Here is a 10,176-nt window from a genome sequence, read left to right as displayed (position 1 = left end):
TTTTTAGGTAAACGCAGCACCACCTCACACGGATGACACGTAAAAATGTCACGGTTAGCGGTAGTCGCTCTTCTTCTAAAGCCAATGTTGCCTGAAGTCCAAATCACACCTATGCTCTCCAGGCATAGTTGTGTTTGTACCGCTTCCCTTTAAATTTTCTATACTGCTGCTTGCTAGCGCTTATCTTCATTTTTGTTGCTAAAAGCTTGATTCTGGCATCACTGCCGTGTGGAACTATTAGTTTGCTAATAAAAGCAGAGGCTTAATTTTAAGAGATTGCAACATATAGTAATTAATATAGATACAATTGTAAAAAGAAACAAAAATTTTATTTTACATATATTAACTTTAAATAAAATCCCACAAAGTACTGTAAAATATCTTACATGTTATATTATATATCTAATCTGTCAGCTTCTTTATTTTAATATTCATCTCAATTATCACAGTTTGATCCTCAGCGATGACACAGTAACCACATTATGGTCAATCTATTCTTTTTTTTTAATGTTCGATCCACATAGCTTCATCCTCAGCAGTGATACAGTAAACACACGTACATTACTATAATTTAATCTGAAACAAAATCTCACAAAGTACTATAAAACATCTTACATTTTATATTATATATCTATTCTGTCATTTTCTTTATTTATTATTGTATTTACCCAAATTGCTGACTCATTTATTTTAATGTCTGTCTCAATTAACACAGTTTGATCCTCATCAGCGATGACACAGAAACAACATTATGGTGAATCTATTCCTTTTGTTTTAATGTTCAATCCACATAGCTCCATTCTCAGCATTGACATAGTAAACACTTTACAATAATTTAATCTGAAACAAAATCCCAAAAAGTACTATATAAAATCTTACATTTGAAATTACAAATGTAATCTGTCAGCTTCTTTATTTGTATCGTACTTACCCATTGGGTTGACTTGTTTATTTTAATATTCATCTCAATTAACACAGTTTGATCCTCAGCGATGACACAGTAACCATAATATGGTGAATCTATTCCTTTCATTTTAATGTTCAATCCACATAGCTCCATCCACAGTAGTGACATAGTAAACACATTACTATAATTTAATCTGAAATAAAATCCCAGAAAGTACTATAAAATATCTTACATTTTATATTATATATCTAAGTTGTCAGCTTTTTTATTTATTATTGTATTTACCCAGTTTTTTCACTCGTTTATTTTATTATCCGTCTCAATTAACATAGTTTGAATCTCAACGATGACACAATAACCACATTATGTTTAGTCTATTCCTTTATTTTAATTTTGAAAATCCGTATAGCTCCATCCTCAGCACAGTGAAATAGTAAACACATTACTATAATTTAATCTGAAATAAAATCCCACAAAGTACCACAAAATATTTATATCTTACATTTTATATTATAAAATTTATTGTTATACTTATCTAAAATGTTCAGTCCTTTATATACTTTTAAAAATTATTTTTATGTACATTTTACAAATTTCGTCACTTTATTTATTCACTTATACCATCAGTATATCAGCTGTCAGTAAGATTAAAACTGTCACTTTATTTCCTTATATTACTTTATAACTTGTGGTATGTATGTACGATACAATAAATACTAACATTTGTCTTGGCTCACGGACCATGCATTGGCTGCGTTCCGTTATTACTGCCAGTACAGTAAATCTCTAGTAACAGTGACGTCATTACAGTATACTGCAAACAGCGTTCCGTTATTACTTTGTACTGCGAGTATACTGCTTAACAATTAAAACGGAACGGATTTTAGTATACTTGCAGTAAGAATCGTAAGAAGTAAGAACCCTTCTTACATATATTTACAAGTCTGCTATACTTATACATATTTGCTTAGATTTAAAGTCAGATCTATAAAACTGCTCTTTTTAAATAAAAAGATGGAAAGGGAAGAATCAATTTTATCCATAATTAACTTAATGATATCAGAATTAGATACAGATTCTGACGAAAATTGTAGTGATGATGATGAAGTGTTTCTTGCGACCACAAGCATTATTCGTGTTCCAAGAATAAAAGTTACAAATTATTTTCATCGTATAGTCTGTAATTATTCTGATGCTGATTTTAAGTCTCATTTTCGGTAAGTTTTAGCAAGCACATTTATAAATTCAATAAATTCTTTAAGTATAGTATAAAATAAATCCTGAAAACCTTTTGTTGTAGAATAACGCGAAGCACATTTTCATTTTTAAATGAACTTTTGACACCCCACTTAGAAAGAAAGTCAACAAGATATGGGCGGCATTCGCTTTTACCAGAAAAGCAATTGCTTTTGGCATTATGGCTCATGGCAACTCCTAATTCATTTAGGTAATTTTGTACCCACAAAAAACAGACTTCGCCTGTAAAAAAAGGCGGCAAGTACATAAACCATCTAGCATAAATAATATAGTAAAATTATCTAATTAAAAAAAGTAGTGAAATCCAAATATTAGGCAAGTATATTTTTTCACCTTACCAAAGTTAAATTTTGGAAAAAAAAGGAACAAAACAGTTACCTCCGGGCCCGTAATGTCCATGCACAGTGGGAAATTGAATCGTATGTGAGATTCAGCTATAGCGTAGTATAGCAAATGTCATGTTAAAATACAGAGTGAAGTTAGCCGATCCATATACGATTCTATTTCTCACTGTGCATGGATATTACGGGCCCGGCAAGTAACTTTTTTGTTCCTTTTTTTTCGAAAATTTAACTTTGGTAAGGTGAAAAAATATACTTGCCTAATATTTGGATTTCACTACTTTTTTTAATTAGATAATTTTACTATATTATTTATGCTAGATGGTTTATGTACTTGCCGCCTTTTTTTACAGGCGAAGTCTGTTCTTTGTGGGATTTCATAACGTTTTGTAAGAGTATAATATTTAAAAAATTAAATTATTCTTTTAATTTCTACAGATTTTAAAGAAAATCTCCACCCTTCTCATGTTTTGAAACAGCAGCGTTTAACTAATAAAAATATATATATTTATATTGAAAAAATATCGCAGTCAACACATTGATTTTATTGATATTTGTAATATATTTTGTATAAATGAACTTTATAATTAATGCTCAGGCTAGTTTTTTAATGTTTTCAGTTTCACCATAATAAAAGTATTATTAAATTTTTCATAATCAATAAACATACTTTCAACATATAAAAATAATGAAATAAAATGTATATATTTTAATTAATTTATATTTTCTGTTTATGAACATTTGACTTGTTACCAACATCTAACTTTGCCAAACTTCAGTAACTCCCTCAGCTGCTTCAGGTGATACAGGGGCAAGACTGGAAATTTTCATAATCAATAAACATACTTTCAACATATAAAAATAATGAAATAAAATGTATATATTTTAATTAATTTACATTTTCTGTTTATCAACATTTGACTTTTTACCAACATCTAACTTTGCCAAACTTCAGTAACTCCCTCAGCTGCTTCAGGTGATACAGGGGCAAGACAGGAAAAGCAATTCGTAAATCTTCAAATAAGATACAATGAAGCATATAATCGAAGTTGGCATTGTCGTTTTGCATACGCCGTTTCTTTTTAGCACCAATCATTGTCACCTTTATGCTGCTAACACTTGACAAAGGTGACATGAGAGATACATTGGCAAGTCGTCCTTATAACATTTCCTGTGCCAAAGTCCTCAAATTTTCGTTTCGTAAATTTCTATACACTTGAAACTGGTCTGATTTCTGGTGCTGCAAAATGCAGTCGAAACAACTAATTTTTAGACTGAGTTTTTTTCCATTGAGAATAAACGTGCATTTTTTCATCCATACCAATGACCAGTATACTGCCTCTCGTCTTGAATACTTGCATAGGTAATGGAGAAAAACAATCAGCAGCTATTAACTGCATTTTATATCATTTCATCCAATAAATCTCATACTTAAATTGTGGCTGAGCAATGGACGACGTTTATCTGAAAATTGGCTTATTCTTACTTTGCCAATCTTTCAATACTTTTTATACTTGCCTGTTTCAAGTCTCAGAATACAGGAGCGAAAAGCATAATCTTTGATCCAACTCCAATAGTCAGTATGTGTGCGAAAAATCCTCATTGGATTTTTAATTGAATTGTACCAAAAGTATTTAAGTCAAAGCACAAGTATTACTGTTTGCTATAATACACTTGCACAGTGACTGTAAAATACTAAATGATAACACTATGAGTAAGCCTGAAATCAAATTCATCATTTAAGAATTATAATTCCTCAAAGAAAATAAATATTTGAAGGTACATGAAGCATCTTATTTGCTTACCGACATTTGACTTTCTATCACCATCTGACCTTGCCAGACTTCACTGGTTTCATCAACTGCTTGAGATGATACTGGGGCAAGGCTGGACAAGCAATTCGCAAAGCTTTGAATAAGCTACAATTAAGCATATAATCAAAGCAGACATTGTCGTTTTGTATACCACGTTTCTTTTTAACACCAATCATTGTTAGATTTATGCTGCTAACTCTTGACAAAGGTGGCATGGGAGATACATTGGCGAGTCGTCCTTATAACATTTCCTGTGCCAGAGTCCTCAGATGTTCATTTCGCAAATTTCTACGCACTTTTGAAACTGGTCGGATTTCTGGTGCTACAAAATGGAGTGGAAACCATTAATTTTTAGACTTTGCTTCAATTGAGAATAAACGTTCATTTTTTCATCCATACCAATGACCAGTATACTACCTTTGGCGCAGAATACTAGTATAGGTAACAGAGGAAAACAATCAACAGTTATTAACTCAATTTTACAGAATTTCATCCAATGAGTCTCATCCTTAAATTATGGCTGTGCAATGAATGACGTTTTTCTGAGTATTGGCTTATTCTTACTTTGCCAATCTTTCAATGCTTTCATCTTTGCCTGTTTCAAGTACCAGAATGCAGGAGTGAAAAGCACAATTGTTGATTCAACTCCAATAGCCAGTATGTATGCGAACCTTCCTCCTTGGATATTTAATTCAATTGTACCAAATGTATTTAAGTCAAAGCACAAGTATTACTATTTGCTATAATACACTTGCACAGTGACTGTAAAATAATAAATGTTGACACTACGAGTAAACCTAAAATCAAATTCATCATTTAACAATCTCAATCTTCAAAGAAAATAAATTTTTGAAGAAACATGAAGCATCTCAGTTACTTACCAGTATTTGATGTTGCTCCATCTCCATTTTCTTTAGTGCTTGGTGACTTAACTTCCTTGAGACTAAAGATCTGTAATATTTGGGTGTCTTTGCGTCTTTTGTAAACATCTATTATTGTATAATTAGCTTAAATTCAAACACTAGTCAACTGGTACTCTACGTAAATGAAGGTTCATCGGAATGCTTCATATTTTCCAAACAAGCATTACTATAATTTAGTCTGAAATATTTGTACGCATATATGATATTTGTTTTATTTAAAATCTTCCTTAATCTGCATCCTCCAATAACAGGGTATTTCCAAGATTTGATACATTATTTGGCACTGGTTTGGCATCATACTGCAAACTATGAAATGGTGCCTTATATATAACTTTATTTTAATAAAACAAACTTTTTTTACAATGCACTTACTTTACTTAAAAACCTTTATGTCAATTGCTGTTGAGACAATACCAAGTGTCTTGATTATGAGTGAACGTAACAACCTCATCCTTCTCTGTTTCATTTACAAACTTCCTTAATTTCCATTCTCCAATAACAGGGTATTTCCAAGAATTGTTACGTTATTTGTTTCATTTACAATCTTCGTTAACCTGCATTTTCCAATATCAGGGTATTTCCAAGAATTGTTACATTATTTGGCACTGATTTGGCATCAAACTGCAAACTATGAAATGGTGCCTTATATATAACTTTGTTTTAATAAAACAAATTTTTTTTACAATGCACTTACTTTACTGAAAAACGTTTATGTTAATTGCTGTTGAGACACTACCATATGTCTTGATTATGAGTTAACGTAACAACCTCATCCTTCTCTGTTTCATTTACAATCTTCCTCAATCTACATTCTTCAATAACAGGATATTTCCAAGAATTGTTAGAGCATTTGGCATTGGTAGGACTTCAAATCAGAGCTGCATACAAGGAATATGCATATAAGGAATATTATATAACCTGCAATAAAAAAAATCCCACAAAGTACCACCAAACATTAAATTTTATACATATTTTTCAATACAATGTGACTTATCTGATAATCTTGCTGGCTCCTTCATGTTTCTCCCTTAAATTATCCGTAGTTTTGATTATATTACACTATTACACTATCATTACAGCCAATTCATTTTTATAAAAATATTAAGGTTATACCGGTAAACCTTACAATTCAATTGACATTCAATTGACAGCTAACAGTAGTCGCCATATTAGTTATCGATTATATCGATTATTTAAACGTCGCGTTTGTAAAAATTACGTCATTTTCTTTAGCGATTAACTTCAGCCCGAGACATACATTCTGGCTGGAGAAGAAGAAGATGACGGAAAGAAATTAAATTCGTTATATATATAGCTAACAGATTATGAGATCTCTGGATTGCGTGAACCAATTTTGATGTTTATGGGCTCAAATAAAAGCTTGTCCCAAACCATTTCAAGAAAAGCTTTACTGAAATCATGAGAGTTTTTCATTTACGGAGAAAAATCTATTTAAAAATTGAGACAGCCAAACTTGCTGTATAAGATACAGTAGTGCCTCGACGGCGGTATAGACATGTCTATACCTACTTTTATGTACTTGCCGTCGAGACACTACCGTGTCTCTTGATATATTATTAACCTTTATTATACACATGATAGTTGAGATGTATCACACAGACTAGCTAACTAATATTTGTTTCAAAATTTTCTTTGTGAAAGGGATGCATTACAATGTGCGAAAACTTCCACAAATCATGTCCAGATTCTGAATCTCAATGCTTTGAACATGACAATTATTTGCTTTATACAAGGAAACTTTAAAACGAAAACTAATTAGTGTGGTGCTCCTTGCATATACGATGAAGATTAATTAACTTATAAGTAATAAGTAATAAATATTAAGGAATATCATATTATTTTATTTAGTTTATGTTACAGGTGTGTCAGTGATAGATTTGGGGTAGGTAAAGCAACTGCTTGGAGATCTGTGCGAAGAGTGACAAATGCTATCTATAGTTACCTACACACATTTATTAAGTGGCCCTCAATACAAAAAGCTAAAATTACAATGAATAAAATTAAAAATAAATATGGGTTTCCTAAAGTAATAGGGGCAATAGATGGCACCCACATAAAGATTGCTGCTCCGAAAGTAAACTCTGAGGCTTATGTCAACAGAAAAGGTTACCACTCTTTGCAACTACAGGTAACTTATTTACTTTTTCTTGGCTGACTGTTTTTTGTTAACAATCTGTTTACATTCATTTTAACATTTTTAGGCTGTTTGCAATGAAAATCTCGAATTTATTCATGTATATTGTGGAGAAGTTGGATCTGTTCACGATATGCGCGTTTTCCGACTATCAAATATTATAGATATGTGCAGTGACGAGAACTTTGTAGAGAATAGTCACCTCCTTGGGGATGCTGCATATGAAATACAATAATTTGTAATGGTACCATTTAAGGATAATGGCCATCTATCGCAGCAGCAAATAAAATTTAATACGATACTCTCATCATCAAGAATGATAATCGAAAGAAGTTTTGGTCTCTTAAAAGGAAGATTCAGAAGTATTTTAGACAAACTTCCTATGACAAGGACAGATCTTATTCCTCGATATATCATAGCTTGCTGCATTTTACACAATATTTGTGTATTAAAAAATAATATCATTAATATTCCTATTCTTGTTAACGAAGCTAGAGAAGAAATTCAATCAAATGTTAATACGAGTAATGTTAACCTATTAAAATCTGAAGGAATAGATAAACGAAATGCTATCATGTATTTTCTGAATAATGAAATATAAGCTTTTATTTTTCACATTTTAATTATCTTTATTACATTTTAACCTAAAATTTCCATGAGAATTCTCACATCGCATGTGAGACTTGACAAACACATGCATTATTTTATCCAACATTTGACACAAACTAAGCTGCGATAATGTATTTTCATTTTAAAGTATTAATAAAAAAATATGTTCAGCTAACTTAGTTAGACATTCAGAAACCAGCTGCTTGATAACTGAAGAGTCTGTTTTTATAAAAATAAATAGTTGATGTTATATTCTGTTCCTTCCATCAGTGTAAAGACAATCTTACCCATTAGTATTACTCCTCAATCATACAAGATTTACTTTTTCTTAAATAATAAAATGTTTACCATTTTGCCTTTCAATCTATTCTATTTTTATCACTTTTTACTATTTTAATTTGTACGTGTTTTTAAAATAAAAATTTGCAACAGAGGCAACATCTTTTACATAATGATAGTATAATAAACTTACAAAATAGGTGAAAATTCTGGCAGGATAATAATTATTATATTTTGAAAATATTTTGAACTTTAACTTTATTAAAAAATTATATTTATGTATAACTAAAAGATATATAAATTTTCGTAATTATCTTAATTCTTATTGTTATTTTATTAAGCCACTTTTCATATAGATTTCTCAGTAATCAAGTTTTTCTATAGTTCTTTTCAGAACTTTTAGATTTTTTACAGCTTCGAGTATTATAGATCTATAAGAATTAAATATGATACAGGTTTTGTAGATGATTATCTATTATTTGAAAAGGAAAATCTTACCATGGCAGCAAATGAGGCAAATTAGTTCCTGCCATTAAATACATTTGCAGGAATGACAGAAGCATTACTTGACACATCTACAAAACACTCAACCTTCTCAGTTTAATAAATGGAAATGAGGAAAAATGAAACATAAAGCCACAGAAGGTCTTATATTATTAGTTGAATTTAGCCAGTAACGTTTTAACTAGAATCAATTGCAGTTTCAGTTTCTCTTTGTACACGTTTCTGGAAACAAAACATTAATCAGTTATTATATATATATTTCATTTAGTTTCTGTCAAGAAATCATCTGATCTTTTCATATTAGTTTATTTATATAGGTTAGTTCAAAAATCTTAAAAATTATAAAAGAATAATACTTTCTGTTTTATACCTCTTTAGTAATGTTTCCCAACAAATATTGCAATTTATTAAATTGTTTCATTTTTTCTTCATGCCTTTTATTTGCATCTTGTCTGCTCAACTTTTTTTCTTCCAGTAACAATTGCAAAATATTATTTTTTGTCTTTTTCTTCGGGGGTTCTTAAAAAACATTATTCATTAATTGATATAAGATATGTGTAAATATATATACTATGTTGATAGCATTTACTTAATCTGAGAACAAGTAGAATTTACAATGAAATCATTGACACCATTTTCTATACATGTATGACACGAAAAATTGAATTAAACCATTTTTTCAACATATCTTCATACGGTTAGATATATATATTTATTATTAGATAAAAAATATGTAATAAATTATACCTCCATTTTCTTTATCATCCTCTACAGAGGTTCCTGCAACTGCAATAGGTTCGATCCATGGCTCCCCCTCAAAAATTTCTTGTAGCATCTGAATATATTCATTTATATTATTTAACATTTTAGTATTTAAGCAAATAAATTAAATTCTATGAAAATATATTCTTACCTCATAATATTTACAAGTTTTCCGATCATTACCAGACTTCTTGTTGTGATCTTTCACTTTCTTGAAAGACCTCTTCAAAGCTTGTAATTTAGTATTACATTTTTCTGGACAAATTTGATAGACTCTCTCATTTAATTTTGAAGAAATTAACTTAAATAAATTTTTTACTGTAATCTTTTTATCTTTATTTTCTTTATAAATTATTAATAATAATTTAGTTTCAACATCTGACCATATATGTTGATCCGTAACTGTATCTAGAAATGATTAGATTATTATGCGATTAAACAATATTTACACAAATGTATAAAAGCTGATACTTACGACTGGCACTTTCAGTGTTAATAATTTCAGCAGTTGTGGGAAGATTATCACCCAGAAGCTCGGGATCATCTACCAATTCTTCATTCAATTGATTTCTTTGTAAAACGTATTTTTCATACAAACTATTGGCAAATCTGAAATCTATAAGAA

At 30.1% G+C, this 10,176-nt stretch overlaps 1 pseudogene; it reads left to right on the top strand.

The window, feature by feature from the left end:
* Positions 1-2,214: 2,214 nt before the first annotated feature.
* On the top strand, positions 2,215-7,998 carry LOC136777895 (putative nuclease HARBI1; annotated as a pseudogene).
* Positions 7,999-10,176: the final 2,178 nt, after the last annotated feature.

This window comes from Prorops nasuta, unplaced genomic scaffold (genome assembly GCF_024137725.1).
Source record: "Prorops nasuta isolate Cenicafe-Biocafe unplaced genomic scaffold, Cenicafe_Pnas_1.2 PNAS00012, whole genome shotgun sequence".
Classification (NCBI taxonomy): domain Eukaryota; kingdom Metazoa; phylum Arthropoda; class Insecta; order Hymenoptera; family Bethylidae; genus Prorops; species Prorops nasuta.
This window is presented reverse-complemented; position numbering and strand designations above follow the sequence as displayed.